Raw genomic sequence first — 20,207 nt, 5'->3', positions numbered from 1 at the left:
GAGACACCAAGGGCAAGTGGAAAGGAGGGAAACGAGGAAGCATGAAAATAATTTTAGTTTCAGCCTGGTTTATTCTAAGTAAATACTATGATCATTATACTTCAGTCTCCTTAAATTTCATTTAGTTGGGAATAAATATCAGCCATAAACAAATGGATATGAGAAGTTGTCAAAATAACTTATAGTGGATAAATACATTCTCTGAAAATTTTCAAAAGTAATTATCATAGTTTTGAAATATACAAAAATTATTTTATTATAATTACTTTCCTAGCTCTTTTCCATATTTGTTTGAGGACACAAATGACTTTTTAAAAAATGGGAGAAAACATGTTTTTCAATGAAAACTAAAAAGAAAACACAAAAACTCTATTTGCAAGCCTATCATTTTAACCTTCTTAAAATTTTTTCCAATTGTTTATATCGTGACTTTGTATAGGTAAATTAATGTCTTTGTCATCAAAGATGTCTTAGAACCTCTGTCTAGCTTTACATTGCACAAAGAAATGTGTTGGTGTGTTTAATTAAGGATCTTAAAATGGAGCTATTATTCTGGATTATCTGGGTAGATCCAATGTAATCTCAAGAGTCCTTGTAAGAGGGAAACAGAACCGACAGAGACAGATTTACTAATGAAAGCAGATGTAGATGTGATACGGAACTTTGAGCTGGAAAAGACAGGAAGCAGATGACTCTCTTGGAGCTTCCAGATAAGGACTAAGTCTGGGCAACATTTTGATTCTAGCTCAGAGCAACACACTTTAACATATTAGAGTTATACAGTAAGAAATTTTACTCCTTGGGGATTTAAAACATAAAGTTTTTGGTAATAGAAAGGAAGCTAATACAGGCTTTAATTCTGTTTGGGTTTCTCCTTCTTGTAGCATTGTGAATTTTGCTGATGACTTCTAAGAAACAGCCTGCCTAGAAATGCTGGTAGTAGGGGATTTCTCAATCACAGCTGAAGTTACTTGAGGAAAATGCTAGCAAAGATCACTTCCCCAAATTCCTTAACTTAATCTTTCAGTGTTACTAAAATGTTCCAATAGAAGTTACAAAGGGCAGTATTTCCTTTCTCCTTTTCATTTTGATCTCAAGGAATTGTAGTGCAAAGAAATAAAAATGTAAAATTAAGTAGAAAATAGCTCATAAGCAGGTAAGTTTATTACCCTATGTTTTGTTCTGAAATCCCTAATAAGGCCTTTAGTAGGATATCAATATGATCAATTAACATTCAGAAATATCCCCAGGCAATGACATGGAGACTGAGTTATTGGAAGATGGTATTAGAGACAAGAAGAATAAATAGGGATTTGAATCATATTCTGGGAGAGATACAAAGAGCCCTCGCTAGAGCAATAGCATTTAGATTTAAATAAATAGGCAAATGTTACCAATAATAGAAAGGAATTAATAGAAAAAATATTAGGACCTGTAACTGAGTTATACAATAAAAAGGAAGTTTCATAAACAGTGCTATGGTATGAAATAGGAAGTGGTAGAGAAGGTAGATTTCACAAAACAAGGAATAAAACTAGAAGCAAAAGTTTTGAAAGAGAAATGATGGATTCATTACTGATTTCCAGTGTCAAGGAAACTGCCTCTGAAACATCCCAGAAGGAGACCTACTACACCTAAATGTGTGAAGGTAGAGTCAGGGACTTGGTGGCCAGTGTAGACAGTTCACTGAAACTGGATCTTAGAGAAAGTTATTCAGAATGATGAATTGAAACTGGAGGAAGAGTAGGTTGAGTGAAGAACGCTGAGAACAATCAGCATCTAAGGATGGAAGAAACTGAAAGAATCTCAAAAAAAAAGTACCAGGAAAAGGAGGACAGTGCAGCATCACAATACCAATGTAGGACAGAGTTTCAAGGGAAAAAAAAGTGCTTATCAAAGTCAACTTCCTCAGAGATGAAAGAAGAGAAAGAGCAGAAGACACTGCCAGAGACTGGGAAATAAATGGGTCACTGGAAATTCTCCGGAGAATCCTTTTCAAGAAGTATGGAGAATGGAAGTCACCCTGCAGGAACTAGAGGGACTTTGTGAATTGGGAGTGAGAATACCTCAGGGCACAGATAAAGCATCTTCTCTGTCCCTCTCTTCTCCACAGGACAGAATAAAAAGCTCATCTGTTCCTATGATTTGAAATGCCAGTTACATGCTAATGAGTCCTGAATTTGCATTTCTGTGCCAAATCTCTGTCTGAAGGAGAAACTAGAATGCAAGGATTTGAGAAATGAATTGCAGGTGCCAGATTCAACACCAGATACCTTCTCTTCTATTTACCTTCTATGCCAGGAAAACCATATCCAGAGATATAAATGTGATTTATATGCTAACAAGATGTAAATCCCATAGTTGTATTTTCTCCACTACATATACACACACACATAAAGCACCTGTTGTGTGTGTGTGTGTGTGTGTGTGTGTATGTGTGTGTGTAAAATGGATGATCAGATATAATAGAAGAGCTATAGACAAGTCACATGACTGAGAACTGAATCTTTAGGACAAGGACTAAAGGCTGGCCATGGAAGGTAGAAACAACCAGACCAAAAGGTGAGAGAAAGTGGAGGAGCCAAAGGATGAGAAGACTCTATCAGACCAAAGCAAATATATAGAACATGAGATAGCTGAAAACTTACAAGCTGTGTACAACCTAGGATTAGATGTGTACAATCTAGCAATCTAGGATATTGTCTGAAAGCTCCTAAGTAACATGATGTTCCTCGTCTTCCTTCATGAACTTCTATGTCAGTTTCATGTCTCCTTTTAATTGCTCACTCATTTAAGGAAACCACTCAACATTGCAATAAGTGCTCATGCTTGTTAGCATTGATCACTTGCTTTGGTCAGGGAAAAAAAATCTAACATAAAAGATTTATTAGGCATGAGTCACCAACAACCAGCCTAGAATTAATCTTCTCCTTACTAGTTAAAGAGAATTTACAAGAATAAAATAATGGCCATTTTCTTAAGTTTAAGCCTGACAACTTTCTTTCAGGCTGAACAGAAAATCTTGTGACATATTACACAAATAGTTCAGTTTCTGAATCTTTCCAAAATTTAATAATTTTCCCTGTCAGTGATACAAATTATGTGAAAGTTTTTTAGCACTGAAACTAAATTTGTTTGAAACAAAAACATATAAATATATAGCCAGAAGGTTCTAGGAAAAGCAGACAGATGGCAGTGAATTCAAAGAAACAAATAAAATGAACAATACACTTCTATAGTATTTTGCTACTTACAGAGCACTTTTATATCCACTGACCTTTGTAATCCTTTTATGGTCCTTTTCTTGATCTCATTATTTTGTTCCCTTATTTATTTCATTTTTTTGATTAACCACTTCAGGCTTTGAGAACTTATGTTAGTACATGGAGTTAAAAATCAAACCAACCTAACTTTACCATTATCCTGATGTTCTGTTCAAAGTTAAAAATTAAATGAACAACTTAATGATAATAGCATCAATTGTTAGGAAAGCTTGCTTTGAATCAGGCACCTTGCTTGGAAGCTCCATCTACCTTGTCTCACAAAGTCTTCACATCAAGCCAGCGATTTGTGAAGCCCTATCCTCTATGCTCTGCACAACACTTTAGACATTACAGGGAGAGACTACTGTAAGGAGCTCTGGAACAAAGCATGAATTCCGATTCACACTGGTTTCTTCCCTGAATCTTTGCTCTCAGTCATTAGCAATCATTAAAACAAAGTTTTATCTTTCAAGATAGCATTTTTAATGAGACTACCTATTGCTCAGGCATCTGAATAAGACACTGCCTAAGAGGTAAATTTGTACAATACATTTTCATAGTCTTAAATGGAAAAAATTTTTTGAAAGATCAAGATGATCATTCAAATATTATGATTAATGATACCATAATATAAAGAACATATTCAACTTAAATAAATACTCTGATGGTTTTCTTATAGCATTCTTCAAAGTATTTGATATAATGATTTCACTCAGGTCAAAAGCTCTGTTGCTAAGAACACTCATAACTAGAAAGCATAAAGTTGAAAAGCACTAAAATAAACTTTTTCCCTTCTACTAATAATAATTTTAAAAAAATAAAATGAGACATAAAATGACTTTAACTCAGAGCTATTTAAAGAAATATGTCATTATTTTAGAATCATTATTGACATACTACCACTTATTTCCATCAAATCTTTCCATTGCATTTATTTTTAAAGATATGTGTGATAAAATATAAGTCCTGAATACTTACAAAATATTTTGCAGGGGAAGTTAGAATTTTGAGAAAATTAAGGACCATCAGATGACTAAATCTTTCCAACAATAACAGAATATTTTAATACATTAGGGTATTCAACAAACATACACCAGACTATATAAAGCTATGTTTACAGCAAATAATAATATGGTTATATTCTCCCTATAAAATCCAAGACTGTTATATAAGCATAAATCATTCTTTCCATCTCTCCTAAATCATGCTTTTCATCTTTCTGTGTGATATTATTTTGGTCTTGCCCAAATCTTGGAGCTTATTACAAAACAACATTTCTAAAGGAGCAGTATGATTGTTAAATATAAAGTTGTTTCACAAACAGCTGAGTTCATGTCAGCCAAATTCTCGTATGTCGTACCAAAGATTTTATTTGGTATTTTGTTTCTGTTTTCTCACGTAATTTGTTCCTTTTTCAGAAGGACTAATATGAATGACAAGGTCATTCTGCTTACCAAAAGTTGCTAACAACTGAATTGGTAACCCATCATTTGAGAAGTCATTTGCTGTCATGTGTCTTTCATCAAACCTTCAGAAAAGTATGAGAATATGAGGTCTTATTAGAATGCTTTCTAAGTTAGGGTAAAGTTTCAATGTTATTGAAATCTACACATGCATAGGGAAAATAAGATTACGTTGTAGCCTATAAATATATCACCAACTCTAACAAGCAGCAAGACATCTCACTCTAGAAAAGTCAAATACTGCAATGTGTCATTTTCAAACTTCTCCCCAGTCCCAAGAAAATAAGTACAGATTTCAAATAAAGTTATTTAAAGTAGATTCTGGTTTACAGACACCCACGTTCTCCCAAGTTAAATTTTTCTATTACACTGTCTCCAATCAATCTGACCACTTCAACCTGACAGGCAAGGCAGTCAAATAAGCAGTTAGTGGGCCAAAAATCTGTCAGAATGGTTAGCTTCACTGGTGATTACTTTTTGACTGACTCGAGCAGTCAAATTAATCAAAACAGTCAATCCAAGTTCCCCATGTATACAGCCTCAGACATTCTATTTCAGCAGGGGTGTCCTGTTTATATATTTGATAGGAGTTTTTATTAAGTTACATTGTTTAAGAAAAACAAGTCCAAAAGTTATGAGTAACTAGTCTGACAACTAAGGCTCCTCTCAGAGTTAATCCTTAGCTTTATCACTGGGGGGAAAAGGCTGTGGTCCTGTCTAAGAATGGTGGGAGATGGGGGCAGTCAACCTGGTTCCAAACTTCTTATGAACACTGCCTACCTAGCTGAGCCTGCAGGAGAAAATGGGCTCTTCACTCATTCTCAAATTAGATTTAAAAAAAAATGAGAACCAATCGAGGTCTGGTGACACGGATGCCACCTATAATAGTGGTTTGTTATTTTTAGTATAAGTCGCCATGTTGGCAGAAGGAAGATAAGCTTCAAAAATCTCCTTCACACAATTGGGGGTACCGGTCAAAGTAACTTAACTTTTTAAGTTTCACAAATGTCAATGCTAATGTGCAGTTAAGATTGTGAATTTTGAAAATCAATCCGTTAGACTTTAACATCAGCTCCACCCTGACAATCCCTGAGCCTGTTGGCCAGCTACTTCCCTACCAGGATGCGAGCCCCACTAACTGTACGATGGATGGATGCAAGAACCCTTCAGAGTTCCCAAGGTTGTTCTTATTAGTGAATGACCTAATATGGGTAATCACCTAATGAGGGAGTAGAAAGGAAGGCTTACATGGACCAGGTGAAGAGAGTCCGGCTCAAAAGCAACATAATTATGAGAAAAATGTTCAAATAAAGTGTTTTGCGAAATATCAAACGTTAATAAACATGAAAATCTAAGGAGGAAGATCAAGTTTATAGTCAGAGAAATTAACTTACAGTCAAATTACATAAACTGTCTGAGATCAAATTACTGATTGTTTTTGAAACATATCCATCTTGCTTTAAAAAAAGTTACATTCATTCTAATACATCAGGTTTCTAAGAACTCATAATGGAAAACAGTTAATGGTAACTTGCATTTCTGCTTATGCTAGCTAAGAAGTTGACATTGCTAAATTAGAACTTCTTGAGAAAAAAAAATACTCATCTCTTGGGTCTCTGAAGGAAGATATTATGAGGTAATCATAGGAGTCAATGATTCACCACTGGTCTATCATATCCTAAATCCTTTAATTCTCCTTTAAAATTGTCACTTAGGGTTCCAAAACAATTATACAGTAATTGTCTCACATATATATATATATATATATATATATATATATATTACTTATATATCTATATATAGATATAGATATATATAACTCACATATTCCAAAGACCTTGGAATGATACAGGATTACCAAGATTGCTTAATATAGCAAACACAGCACAGAGTGTCTTGTTTTATAAAGGCAGTTCAAGCATCAATCAGGAGCCAAACGAATTAAGAACTTTTTGAAAGCAAATTATTTCATTTTAGGGTGATTTTTTTTTTCAGTCTGAATCTGATAGTAATCTTAGACAGTAACATGTAAAAAATCCTAAAGACTCTGAAGGAACAAGTATGAGTGGTTCCACTGGGAAGAGCTGAAGCTTCCAGTTAACACTCAACATTGGAGGGTGTAATCTCACATACAGGATTAACATCTCAGGAGACTTGCCCTGGGTCAGTTCATCTCTCTGTGATGCCTTATCCTCTAGATGGAAATAAAAACAGTGAACTCTTTTAAATGTGCCCTATGGTCTGATTAAAGATTGAAAAGGGCTCTAAAAATCTACAGCACTCCCAGGGAAAAATGCTAAATATCATTATCATTATTACACCAAATGCCATAATTTGGTCTCCTCAGATTCCCTTTTTATGTAGATTCCATCAAACTCTGACTTTTGACTTTTCGCCTCTGACCAAATCTCCAATGACAAAGCACAGGGAAATGTTGAGGCAATTAGTGGGAAATGGAAGCAATTAATTCCTTTTTTTAGTGGGGACCTGGCCTCTGTGAACCAGTTTAACCAAAAATAATCAATGACCTTTCTCAGCCCAAACCGAAACAAATCTACTTGATATTTGTCACTGGTTATCCATCTACAGTTCTGACATTAATGAGTCTTTTCACTTCACCCCTTTCTTTTATGAAATAGAGCCATTTCTTCTGGTCCCTTGTTACCTCTGCATCTGCTCCTTTTGCAAATAAAGTACAGTCAAAAGCTTTCCTGTGTAACCCGAGGAAACATTTTTTTTTAGCAGAATCATGATCTCGAATGTCTCTCTACCTTTTCCCCTTCAACTGCTTCTTTTCTCTCTCAAAGATGGGACCTTGCTCAAAATGAATGAAAGAGAACAACAAATATAAAGTTTAATTTTAAGTATACAAGGAAAGATTATATAAGTTATTTCAGTCTAGGTACCATATGGACCTAGATCCCAGTCCCTGCTCTATCACTTCAATCAGGGACATTTTGAGAAAGTTACCTATCTTTAAAAATCTTCCCTTTTCTCTTCTGAACAACAGGGAAGTCAGCACTTGCCTCCAGGGTATTGACAGATGAAAATGAGGTGATTTACCAGGAGAGTTTAGGCTAGGTGTTTGCTCCTAATGTTTGAGGAAAGAGGAGGGGAAAAGAGGGTAAGGGAGAGGCGAGGAGGGAAATGTAAGGGAGAGAGGGAGAAAACTTCACAAAACGTATATTTGATATCCACTAAAGCTTCTCAGACACTAATAGTTAGCTCATCTATTTATTTTATAAATTATGTCTGTCTCTTAGCACATTTTCTTGCTATTTTTGTTCTTACTGTGCTTAATGTTCATCTTTTCATGTATACTGTCCTTATTGTGTTTAATTTTCATCATTACATGTATACTCCTAAAGTAATTGCAGAAGCTTTGTCATACTTCTCATTGGGAGAACAAATTCCAAGTGATTTTGCAACCGGTGTTTCAGATGCAAACCAATGCAAATGAACCAACAATTCATTTGGGAAAACATGGAATAGTGAAATGTCTTATAAAGAAAACATAAATTAAGCATTACTTTCCCAAATAATGCAAAGTAATGTTTCCTTCTGTATTTAATTTTGCTCTCAAAGCTATCCTGAGGCAGAGTTCTCTAAGACTGGTTTGATAAGTGATAACATTAACTGGAGATGGGGGGTGGGGGAGGCAGACGTCTGATATGAGACAATAGCTCATTAGCCCCTTTGGAGCTTAGAAAATCTGACAGAAATGAGGGATTGAGGCTTCGAGGGATTGAGGCCTCATAGCAAGGGCAGGAGTCCTTTTCTGTGAGTTAGATTTTCAACTGCAAAACTCCTCTGTGAATGCAAGTTTGGGTGACTAGGAATAAATTCAGAGCTATTCTTCAGACACAGGACTGAGCTGTATACACCTCCAGATTCCTCATCTTTTATCTTCAGACCCTGCTCCAGACTCTCACTCTCCACTCTAGGTGTGGACTCAACTTAAAGCACACATATACACACAAGCACTAACTTAAAGTCATATGGAAAATGCAAAGTAAGCTCCAGTTTCATATCATTGAAATGTTCCGTTTCATTGGTTATTTCTACAGTGGAAAACATCATTGTAGATAGCCTTTGATCTCTCAGAAACAAAGTTCTATCATATCTTCTTTTCAAGGTCTTATTCAGACACTGCACAGTTTGTCTTTGCTGTCTTAATGCAAGTACAGAAGAAATCTAGAAATAAAAAGGCTTAAAGCTAATGACAATTTTACAATCCATTCTTTCTTCCAAATGGCTAAAGCCAGAGAGATCCCTCTATAGAACAATCAGATCTTGCTACTCCCTTTGTTAAAATCACCTAAGTCTTAAAAGCATAACTCTTCATGATCTGGCCCCATCCTTTCTCTTACCTCATGCTATTCCCTCACACACAATATGACTCCAAATTATAATTGAAAGTTTATGGATATGCCTTGTTTTGCATATTTCTGTCTTTCAGTCCAATGCCATCCACCAGGAGAATAGCTAGTGTTTTTCAAGATATACTGCAATCATGATCTCTTTAAATCCTCCCCATACCCCTAGAATCCAATCACAGAGAATCCATACGTACTTTTCATATGGTACTTGTCTCTAGAATTAAGGATCAAAATGCAGCAAATACTCATCAGCAAATACCATAAGCCTCTTAGCATCCGAAAACTTACCACATAGGTCCAGAAGCACTCCTCTACATACATCTTCAACTTAACCAAACTTGCCAAGATAATAACTAAGTCAAAATGACATGATCTTTTGACTTCAAAAGATCTCCTTACTGGTTGACTCAAGAGAAAGACTCACCTACTATCTTGTTCTTACTCAGTTTAAAGGTAGGCCTTTCCAAATATTATATCACCACATTTTTGTAAGAAATATTTAAGAGGCTAATAAAAATGGTTGTTTGCAATAAAAAGAAAGTTTTATCCATAAGTATGGTGGCATACATCTGTAATCCTAGCAACTGTGGAGCTGGCAATCAAAAGGATTACAGTTTAGCAAAAAGTTCACAAGACCTCATCCTAACCACTAGCAGTAGTGGTATGGTACCAGTCATCTCAGCTATGTAGGAAGTGTTAATAGGAAGATCAAGATCTAGGCAGGTCTGAGTATAAATTTGCTCCCTATTTAAAAAACAAGCCAGTGGGGCTGAGAATGTAGCCTAGTAGTAGAGTGCTTGCCTAGCATGCATGAAGTCCTGGGTTCGATTCCTCAATACCACATAAACAGAAAATGCTGGAAGTGGCACTGTGGCTAAAGTGGTAGAGTGCTAGCCTTGAGCAAATGAAGCTCAGGGACAGTGCCCAGGACCTAAGTTCCAGCGCTAGGACTGGCAATAAATAGATAGATAGATAGATAAAAAGGGCTGGGAAGGTGGCTCAGTGGTAGAGCACTTGCCTTGCATGCCTGAGGCACTGGGTTCTATTCCTCAGCACCACATAAGCAAAAAGAAAAAGCCAGAAGTGGTGCTGTGGCTCAAGTGGTAGAGCAGTAGCCTTGAGCTGAAGAGTTGAGAGACAGCGCCCAGGCCCAGAGTTCAGGCCCCACGACCAGACCCCCCACAAAAAATAATAAATAAATAACTTTGAAAAAAGAAATGTACTCATTAGCTCAGTGATGTAACTGTAACCCTCCTCTGTACAGCATTTCACAATAAAAAAAACTTATTTAACAGAAAAAAGTAAAAGCAAATGTTTTAAAATTTGAGAACACTAAGAATATTTTATATGTTTGAATGTACTTATTAGAAAAATATTTAATAGTGAATGGCAGGTACCTTTTGACAGATATACAATAATTGTTATATTTTTTTCAGTGTTCATCATGATTCTCTTTGAAACCCTCCAGTAAAATATTTTGTTACTTTCAGTTTCTACTTTTTTTTATTTCTCATTTTGACTCACCAAACTACTGTTTTAAAAATTATTCTTCTACTGTGTGAATTATGACAAAAGCTCTCTAGAAAGCTTATTAACACTAGAAAATGTGATATATGTAAAAATCTCATAATTATCTTGGCTACCTAGAACTTAAACTTTTATGTTTCATTCATTAAAGTTGACTTTTAAGAAGCATGTTTTACATTTGACATCAACTCTGAGTTTAACTTAAGTGAATTGAATTGATATACTGCACAATTTTACTGCTTGGAAAAATATTAACTAAAAAGATAATCATCAAAACCAATAAAAGAAGTAGCGCTGTGGCTCAAGTTGTAGAGCACTAGCCTTGAGCTGAAGAGCTGAGAGACAGTGCCCAGGCCCAGAGTTCAAGCCCCAAGACCGTCCAAAAAAAAAGAGAGAGAGACTTTTACATGACTTGTATTTCATTTTTTTTGTAGGTGAGTTTTTTTTGTTTGTTTGTCTTTGTTTTAGAACCCACAAGCTTCAAAACTTCAAAGTGGCCTACAGTAGATCACAGCAACAACAACAAAAAGTAAAAGTTCATATTAATATTGATTTAAAAGCTAATTGGAATTATATAATAGCACTTAGATTCACCTAAAACACACTGAAGCAGAATTGTCTGGATAATGTTGATAATGAACTCCAGCTACAATTAGCTTTGTTGACACAGTGTCTGAACAGGAAAAATCATCAAGTCTACTTTAAAGTATGAACCTGAAATGAAGTTTCAGTAAATAAGTTACAGCTACCCAAACTGAATTAAATATTACCTCAAGTTTATTTTTGTTCTTCAAATGTCTACTTTCAATGAAGCATTCTGAGATAACATTGGCAATATGGAATAAGAATTCATATAGGTAATTATATATTTACATATATGTATCTAACACATGTATGTACATTTGCATGTATGTACAAATTCAAATCATTGTTAAGCCCTTATTTTAATTCTGAATTCTTACAATTAAATAAAAATAAGACTTATTAAAGCTAAAAATTGTTACTTAAAATGTTGTTATCTTAGGTTACAGAAATATCCTAGAAATACTGATTAGGACAACATCTTAAAATGATTAGGACAACATCTTAAAATGAAGAATGTTTTAACTCTGGAAAAGAACATGGGCTAATATACTGCCTGGTGTTATTTCTACTCTGAACAGAATTTATATTTTCTTACCTTTAAAAGCTAATAAAATAGACATTCCTAGAATGTAAATAGGCATTAACATTTACTCATAAAATAACATGAGAGGCAATAAAATGTTGAATCATGTTCCAATTTAGTAAATATCTGAGAATATTAAACCCGAAAAAGAAATTCCTTGGGTTATCATGAACTAAAACAGTGATTTCTACATCTTAGATAGAATAAGACATTAATAGAGTTTCAGCTTTATTTCATCCAAATTATAGCAAATCACAGCTTGACTACTCTAACATACTGATACCTAGTTATCCCACAAGACAAAATCATAATTATAAGCAAGCTATGTATACAAAAGTACAACAGATATTGATTAAACTTGCCTTCCTAGTTTGTTTAAAGTACAGAAAATTAACCTGCTAGATTAGTTACCTACCAGCAATGATTGGATTCTTTCAGTGTAATCACCTCGACAGACAACACCAGATTACAGTCCCTGTTCCCATATCATAAGCTCCAGGCCCAAAGAGACAACCAAAGTAAAAGATCTGATCATGAGTAATGAATAGTTTGGGCTGGTTGGAATCCACTTAGTTGAGGAAAAAGAGAAGTAAGCTCATGAGGGCATTTCCTGAACCTTGGTTGGAATTTCAGTTAAGGAAGAAGAAATGACACAGCAGTTTCAAGTTAAGGCTACTTCCTTTCTTTATCTGAAATATGCTACTAATTTGAGAAACAGCACACAACACCACTCCTCCACAGTGGTGTGACCACAGTAAAAACTCCTGTTGAGCCCATTTATTGCCCCATAATTAACATTTTTCTCCAGAATAAACACAAGTACTCTATGGTGGTTATCAAAATGGACTAAGATACCACATTTGTTGCAACATGCTGTACTTCACAAGTAACAGTTCTTCAACAAACTGATCTGCACATTTCAGTTCTCAAGAACTACACTTTAGTTTAGAATATCAATTTTGAGTTTTTGTTCAAAGGCTATTTGAATTTCCCATAATGAAAGTTTTCTTGCATCTCCTTTTGCTCTCAAAATGAGTCTAGAATAAGTTTAGTCCTGCCAAGAATTTTTTATCTTTCCATGTATATTGAAGATATACAACTGAGCTTTAGAGATTTCTTATTTTTAAGTAGTGTTGTTTATGTACTAGTTTGAATTTTATTCTTGATAGATATGACAATTAGTTACCCACTATCTGTATTAATGAAACTGATAAAGTTTCAGTTTATGTACTAATTATCTTTAAGAAATTAAAATCAAGAGATAGAACTTTATTCTCATCTGGCAATTTTTGCTTTGTAACTCTATGCTCATTTTGTAATAGTCACACTATTTGCTTATTTTTGCCTATATTATTAAAAGATACAAACGTATTCAAATAAAAGTACTGAAGTTCCATGTAAAGGCTACAGTCACATTTTTCTTGCTTTTGATTTTTGCGATTACACAATCAAATGTATATTGTTTGTTAAAAGTGGAGATCATATGAAAATAGTTTAGCTTTTCATATCTAGCTTTAAGAACTTCAGATATATTTTTAAAAGCTTCTGATATTATCAACAGAAAACTTTTTTGTGTTACTTCATAATTTCTGCTTAGATACATTTAAATCTTCTGAAGTGTTAGAAAGTAGTAAGCAGTATAAAATCAATTGATTTAGATTAATATTAAATCACATCAGAAACATTGTTAAGAAATAAACATTAAAGATTTTAATTTATGTTAAAAATTGCATTGAATGTGTGGAATAATTTATTATATACATTATATATACTTGTAAGGCTCAGAAGGTAATTAAAGCTATATTACTATGTGGACATACCTTTGGTGTTTCTAAAGTTAGGCGAATGCTTAAGGTCACATACATCTAAATGACCAGGCATCTACAAGTTAATAGTGGTTATCTCTAGACACTACCTTGTAATAGTGGTTATTTGCTTCCCTGTGACAAAAATAAGGGAGATCTTACACACAAGTTTTCCTAGCTTAGATTCAATCTTTTGTTATCATCGGGTTAATGTTTATGGACTCCATGAAGAAATATTGCAGTTAATTATGAGACAAATAAAATGGTAAAGATTCTTTTTCCTTATGCCAGATCTTGGAGTTGAACTCAGGGCATGGGCACTGACTTGAGCTTTTGTGCTCAAGGCTAGCACTCTACCACTTGAGCCACAGCTCCATTTTCAGCATTTTGTTTCTCCCTGAAAAGCAAATAAAATCATTCAAAGTAGCCAAATTACTTCCTTAACTTTTGTGTCCCACAATAACTCCACTTGGAAGTACAACATCTCTAGAAACCTTTAAACTATTAATACAGCTTAATTTTTGTATACACAAAGGACTTCAAAATTTCTCTATCTTGTAGAAATACTTTGACATATTCTAAAATCTTAAACAGAGAACAAGTCCATCTAAAGATTTTGAAATAGGTAAATTATCTTTAATATGCAATTTCCATGTTCTTTTCCCTTTTCTAGGCAGGTGTATGGTCCTTTATCATCTTCCCATTTTTTTGCCACTATCAGACACTATTTTTAGAAAACATTGTAATTAATTCATTACATACTTCATTCGCTAAGGTATAAATGATTGATAAGACTTAAAATATTCTCCCTCCCAAAGGCATTTATATTTGGAAAGTAATAGAACACTTAAGTGAAGAAAGAAAACTGTTAAAATTGGGAGAGAATGATTACACATAAAATTCCAGAAATCAAAAATATGTCATGGATTTTCCACCTTATCTGAACATGTTATATTCAGACATGGCAACGTATTATCTATATAATAAATAAAAGCAAACTTCTTTCTTTGTAACATTCGGCTGTTCTAACTGAGACAGCATCTCTCGTGATTGACACTACAGCTCCCTAGAGATTAGAAAAAATGACAAATCCTGTAGAGTCTGCTGCAATTGTACAGCTGTGCTCTGTCAGAAAGGGTAGGATGGTATATGCTGTCATAACAAATAGTGTCAAAAAATTAAAGCTTTGTTTCATACTTTACATGTCCAGTATGGGTTAGTGAGTAAACTCTGTTCCATATAATTACTCAAGGACCCAGGATGAGAGAGGTACCTTTGGATTCAGAAACCAAAAACCAAAAAAGTTCTTCTAGCTTCTGATGAAATAAATATTCATCACTTCTACTCATTGTTTATTGGCCAAGGCAGTCAATAATTATGCCTACTTCAAAGGACACTAACATGAAATGCTAGCACATGCTAAGACAAAGTTAGATTATTTGTTAGTAGGACTATTTGTTATTAGGCTGCTGTTAGGTTGTTATTGGGTTGTTGTTAGGCTGTTAACATTCTTTAAAATATCAACTTTGTTCAGGGAAGCACTATCATACAACATATACGTTTGGTCATCAAATAAGCAACAATCTTTATTCTTTACTATTTTACTGTAAATAAAGATTTTTTTAAAAACTACCAGAAAATAAGATTAGAAAAAGTTATAGGAAGAATGGAGGAAGCAGATAGAAAAAGGTTAAAATGATAAAAATTTGATGATATGAATTACCAGTAAAACTAATATCTAATATATATATATGTACATATATATGTGTGTATTATTCTGATGTTTGTTCTTTTTGTTGTTGTTGGTCGTGGGGCTTGACCTCTGGGCTTGGGCATTGTCCCTGTGCTCTTCAGCTCAAGGCGAGCACTCTACCGCTTGAGCCACAGCACCACTTCTGGTTTTCTAGTGGTTTTTATTGGAGCTAAGAGTCTCAAGGACTTTCATGCCCGGGTTGGCTTTGAACCACGATCCTCAGATCTCAGCCTCCTGAGTAGCTAGGATTACAGGCATAAGCCACCGGCGGCCGGCCTGATGTTTGTTTTAAGATTTCAAGAATCCTTTCAAAATCCTATCCGAAAACAAGATAGTGTTTTCTTCAGAATAAAACAAAAATAGGGCTGGGAAGGTGGCTCAGTGGTAGAGTGTTTGCCTTGCATGCACGAGGCCCTGGGTTTGAGTCCTCAGTACCACATAAGCAGAAAAAGCCGGAAGTGGTGCTGTGGCTCAAGCGGTAGAGTGCTAGCCTTGAGCTGAACAGCTGAGGGACAGTGCCCAGGCCCAGAGTTCAGGCCCCATGACCGGACCCACAAAAAAAACAAAAGAATAAAATAATGAGTCACTACAAATTTAATTTTTGCTACAAGAAAAGCAATATTTTCTCAAATAAACTATGATAATTATAACATTGTTATTATTTATAAAGGAAAAAATCTGGAAAGGGTAATAATATTTGGGCAGTAGAAGAAATGTTTTTCTCATTTTGCATTTCCCAATTTCTTTTAGAGGTTAAAATGCTCTTACAATTCTCATTTTCACTTTATAATTTTGCATGAACATATTACAAGAAGCTTAAGAACCAGGAAAGATTCTCCTTTTTCTCAAGTTAAAGAAAGATGATTTGCAGTTACATTTAAAAAAATCTAGATATGACCAGAACAAAGACTAGAATAAAACTGAATTAAAAAAAATACTTTCTTAAGGATAACTCATACACCTGGTGGGAATGGTGGGAATGGGATCTAGAAACTTTTGTCTCAGGGCTGGGAATGTGGCTTAAGGGTATAGTATTTGCCCAGCATGCATGATGTCCTGGTTTCAATTCCTCAGGACCACATAAACAGAAAAAGCCAGAAGTGGCACTGTGGCTAGAGTGATAGAGTGCTAGCGTTGAGCAAAAAATGCCCAGGCCTTGAGTTCAAGCCCCAGGATTGGCAAAAAAAGAAAGAGAGAGAAACTTTTGTCTCAGTAAGTGGTCATTGTGCAGGGATGAAACAAAGAAAATAAAATGCTCACAACACATTAATTGAGCTTATCAATAAATTCCAAGAAAACAATTGCAGTGACAGCAATAGGTTTTTATTCTCTTATTGCTAGAACATTTGGAAGAAGCCAACACAAATTATTCTTATTTCCTAATTCAAAAAGTTAAAATAGAGAGGTAATAGATAATAGATGATATAGTAATATTTTCTATTTTTAATCTTTACACTCTAAAGATCCCAAAATAAATCAGGAGAGAGTCTGGGTCTGACAGAGTACCTGGCCAGGGCAAATATGAAGTCAGATTAATTTTCCCAAACCCAATTTTTTTATCCTTCCCTACACTACCATTTAGAACTCATTGGATGTGGTTTAGCCTTGAATTTCCTCACTCTATACATAGCCTCTACACTTGCAAATATTGCCAACCTTGTGTCAGAATGGAAAGAATTATCATGGAAATATTCACTTTGATTTTGACAGTGTTGAAGTGCAAAATAAATTAGACATACTTCTATGGCTTGGGAAATTTAAAATGGAGCTCGTTTTTATTAGGTGAAGTTTTCCACCAAGAGAATGTTAATTTTAATTTCCCAGGATCTTTAGTTTATGTATCTCCAGTATCTAGATCCTTCCCTAATACTGAGACAAAAATTTGCTAACTAAAAGAATTCTTAAAATGTAAACAAATGAGTGTACCTGTGTTGCCATTAATACACATACTAATTATACTGTGTATGAGAATTTGAATGCCCTATCTGTTGAATAACACATATGCATGCTATATGTGATAATGTTTTCTTTCATTTTGGTTATGACAACCAATGGGAAAAAGAAAGGATTAGAAAGAAACAATAAATGAATTAAAATATTTACTTTTATCCTCATAAAAATGTGTGAGAAAGCCAAGCATCACAGAACATAAGCAAAACCTTTAATAACTCTTCAACTTTAATTTCAAATGCTTTGGTGCATATATATTCAGTGTCAGCTTTCACTTGCATGTGTTAATAATTTGAAAATCTAAATAAGAAATCTGTTAATAAACTTTCAAAATTATTCTGAGAATAATTTGAGAAAATATGAACATTCAACATCATGAAAAAAATTCATTTAAATAGGAACTAATTAATAGAAGTGACTGGCAATTTATCTGAATATCTATGACAAGGAATGCTGTGTGCTCAGAAATGATTCTTTTCTTCTGTGTATAGACCTTGATAATCACGTAGAAAACCGTACTTCATTGTCTGGTTTCAACAAAAAGAAGGCAGAGCTTTGAAAAGCCCAAAGATTTTATGGTTTTATATTCATGTTATGCTCTGTTTTGGATGACAGATCTGAAACAAAGAGAGCAAACACAAACACAAGCGCATACATGTAATGCGAACAATTCAGCTCTTGGTGACTAGCTTTAATGCCTCCAGGACAATGCTATTGTAGCATAAGCCAGTTCCTAAAACAAAGAAGAGTCTCATCTCTTCCATACACAATATTCAGACCTACAACTGTTCACCTTCAGCTGCAGTCAGACACAAAGCAACAGATCTGATGTTAGAGAAACACAACAGGTGTGACAGGAGAGGAACAATGGTGGAAGTGATGCCTAGTAACCTTATTTTAAAGAAAAAGACTGGTGAAAATATCAGACGTAGTTATGAAGTCTATATAATCAATGCACAGGGTATGGATAGCAAAGTGAAAATGACATTTAGCACAATACGATACCACAGAAACCACTGAGAATTGTCAGAATAACATTCTTTGCCAGAATAGATCTATGGAAACACATTCTGAACTACATGTGTGTGTGGGGGGGGGTGCATTTTAAGGACTACATTTTAAATGAAGAGGAAATAAGGAAATGCATTATGTAGGCACATGGAGTCACAATATAGAGGGCTTTGACCAGACATCAATACACAGAGAACTAATGTAAGACAAGCAGCAATTCATCACAGGAATAAGTGAAGAGCCCTTTAACTAGTATTATTGAACCCTGAATAGCAAGTGCTTCATGAAAAGCAGAATTTTACAGATAAAATGGACAAATTTGAATTGTGACTGATTTGCTGATAGGTGACCCCTACAAAATTATTAAATTTAATTGGAACACAATAAATAATTCACAATGGTTGTTTAATAAACAATCACTACAAAAGTATCTGGAAACTGGAAACAAACAAAATTAATAAAGCACTCAGCCAACAAAATACTGGACTCGTTCACAAGACTAGGTCAATAAGACACCTTTCCTACAAATGACCCTTCTTAATTCAATAAGTCCTCTAATGAATAAAACTCAAAATTATGAAGTTGGATGACATATTCACTAATAGTCTCTATTTTCTAGATGTCTAAAATAAGATTTCTATACATTGAGAGGGAGACGAGTTCAAAGTTAGAAAGAATTGATCACAAATATATGTACTTTTGTTGCTAAATCTCTTTACTCATTAATTCAAACTGCCTTGACTTCTCATGTTTATGCAAAACAGATTTTTGGGGTAGAAAAAAGAGAGGTACTGTAACATCAGAGGAAATCATCAAAGAACTAGTGGCAACATCTTAAGGCTTTTATCAAAGTAGTGAGGGAATGCATTAAAGCAACAATATCTGAAGCTTACATGTGACAAGACTGCTAAGTTTAATAGTGTATCTTATGAACATATGTGGATATAATGATTTTTCTGTAAAAATATTCCATTCTAAAGGACTTCTTTTCTGAGTAAGAGAACACTATTCTCTCAAGACAATTCAGAAAAAATACCTATATTTCATTAATAATAGATGCTTCACATTCTCACAAACAGTGTACCAAAGTTTCTGAAAAAAAATCAAATCTACTGTAAGTGAAAGTTATAATAAATTGGGAGAAGCTTATAAATTGTAAAGTTCTTATAAATAACAAACATGAAAATTTGTGCAAGGTAATAGTGTACTAACACATAAGTCATTAAATATGAGCATATTGCATAGAGATTTAAGTAAGACTCTCATTTTGCAAATCTCACTAAGCAAAAAAAAAAAATCAAAATTCCAAACATTATTTACATTTATCAAATCAAGTTAAATATAAACAACTTACTATTCTCAAAGAACAGTGATTAAAATATACTTTCAGCTGTATATAACAGTAGCAAAAAGGAAAGGAATTTATATGAAAATATAAATCCATTTACCAGTGTGTTACTTGCCTTCTAGAAGTTGGCATTCTACAGTGCTACAAAAATGGTCTGAATATCAATCCAGTATGGATATCATAAAGAACAAAAATGGCTGGCTATATTATATATGAAATTTATTTCTTATTTGTTTCATAGTAAATTCCAGGAAAGCAGGAATTACTGCTTTTTTATCGTTGTATACAAAACTCAGTTTATAGTATATGGTTACTGTTTAATAACTAGTTATTGAATAAATGAAAGTGGCAAGCATGTAATATTTGTTATATTTCCAACATGTTAATTGCAGCTAATATTATCCTTTCATTTTAGAAAAGCATAAATAATAAAAAAATGGGCTAAAATCATGCTGTGCTTTTTATTTTTCAAATTATAAAAAATTATTCCCAAATGAAATCACAATAACAAGTGTAAGGAAGGTGACCTACAATATAAGC

At 34.1% G+C, this 20,207-nt stretch overlaps 1 protein-coding gene across 3 annotated transcripts in view; it reads right to left on the bottom strand.

Annotated features, from left to right (window-relative positions):
* The window catches only part of Tfec (transcription factor EC), a 49,982-nt gene extending 37,665 nt beyond the window's left edge, over nucleotides 1-12,317 (bottom strand). For all 3 annotated transcript variants that reach the window (XM_013020059.1, XM_013020060.1, XM_013020061.1), the window contains exon 1: nucleotides 12,216-12,317. The gene's annotated coding sequence lies outside the window, so the exon portion shown is untranslated. The remainder of the gene's footprint in view (nucleotides 1-12,215) is intronic.
* Nucleotides 12,318-20,207: the final 7,890 nt, after the last annotated feature.

The sequence above is a fragment of the Dipodomys ordii genome, unplaced genomic scaffold (assembly GCF_000151885.1).
Source record: "Dipodomys ordii isolate 6190 unplaced genomic scaffold, Dord_2.0 Scaffold48, whole genome shotgun sequence".
Lineage (NCBI taxonomy): Eukaryota > Metazoa > Chordata > Mammalia > Rodentia > Heteromyidae > Dipodomys > Dipodomys ordii.
The sequence above is the reverse complement of the archived record's forward strand: the minus strand, read 5'-3'. Positions and strand labels throughout refer to the sequence as shown.